Source organism: Otolemur garnettii, unplaced genomic scaffold (genome assembly GCF_000181295.1).
Source record: "Otolemur garnettii isolate 467f Iridium unplaced genomic scaffold, OtoGar3 scaffold00017, whole genome shotgun sequence".
Lineage (NCBI taxonomy): Eukaryota > Metazoa > Chordata > Mammalia > Primates > Galagidae > Otolemur > Otolemur garnettii.
Window position 1 is genome coordinate 14,392,738 of NW_003852412.1, and position 1,499 is coordinate 14,394,236.

Genomic DNA, 1,499 nt, shown 5'->3' on the forward strand with positions numbered 1-1,499 from the left:
CCTTAGGTGTACATGGCTGGCGCCTTAGCCAGTTGAGCTACAGGCGCCGAGCCGAAAAATTTTTTTAAAGTCATAATTCATTGAGTGCTTATTAAATGTCAGACACTATAATACATATTGTCATAATCCCCATGCAACACTTAAGGAAACTGATGCTCTGTGAGATCAGGTAAAGGATTTGAACTCAGGCTATCTGACTTCAAAACTTGTTCTGGGTGTGCATATCTGGACTGGTCAGGAGTGTAAAAGATTCCTGAGGACAGTCAATAAAGATGGACTGTTGTCCTTTGGATTTATCAGCAAGGAATTCTTTAAGAATTTTGTGATGTTCTGAGCAAAAAGGTAGATTCTAATGGTTTGAAGGACCGAGGAAATGGGAATAGTGTTCAGTAGTTTACCTGGAAAGCAAAGAGAGGTGAGGGCCTAGGTGGAGGGAGATCGAGATGGCTGTGGTATTGTGCAGTGCTGTGATCAGAGCTCCCTGCAGCCTCAAACCCCTGGGCTCAAACCATCCTCCTGCCTCAGCCTCCTAAGTACCATGTTTCCCTTTATTCTCAGACAATAAAACACTGTCTTATATTTATTTTTTTCTCAAGAAGACACACTAGGGCTTATTTTCAGGGGGTATCTTATTTTTATTAAGTATAATACAACAATCTACATTTATTCAAATACAGTTAAGTCATCTTCTTCTGGAACCTGACAGGGGGAGCTGACCTTGTTGGTGGGGCTGGTGCCCATCACTAGGTCTTATTATCGGGGTAGGGCTTATATTTAACAAATGCATAGAAATCCTGCTAGGCTTATTTTTGGGTAGGTCTTATTTTCGGGGAAACACAGCAATTGGGATTGCAGGCAGGTGCCACTGCTCTGGGCTTTGGTTTTTATTTCTTAGGGGTTTCAGCCTTTGTAAACAGTGAAACATCTTTGAGGAGGTGAAAAGGTCCACATTCTGGGCCCAGAGGGGATAAAGGATGAAAGGGCTCCAAGTGCTGACAGTCAAGAGAATAGAAATCTGATACCTAGAGGCCAGCGACTTTGGTTCTTAACCTTATTATTGTATTGATTTCATTGTGTGCCCTTTTTACGGTACAGCATCAAAGATTGTCTTTAGAAATTGAGAAACAAGGCACAATTGATGAACAAGAAACATCATTGTCATTAGGAAGGAAGATTACTTCATTCAAGTCCTCTGCAGTCCTTTTAATGCAGTTACATTATCATTGGTCTTATCAATTACCACAAAAGCATGCCAATATTAGGTTTATATAGCATGTCATCTTTGTAATCTGTCTTCAGAGCTTCCTAAAGATCCTGAGACACGGCTCAGCGCCTGTGGCTCAAGCGGCTAAGACGCCAGCCACATACACCTAAGGTGGTGGGTTCGAATCCAGCATGGGCGCGCCAAAACAGCAATGATGGCTGCAACCAAAAAATAGCCAGGCGTTGTGGCGGGCGCCTGTGGTCCCAGCTTCTTGGGAGGCTGAGGCAGGAGACTC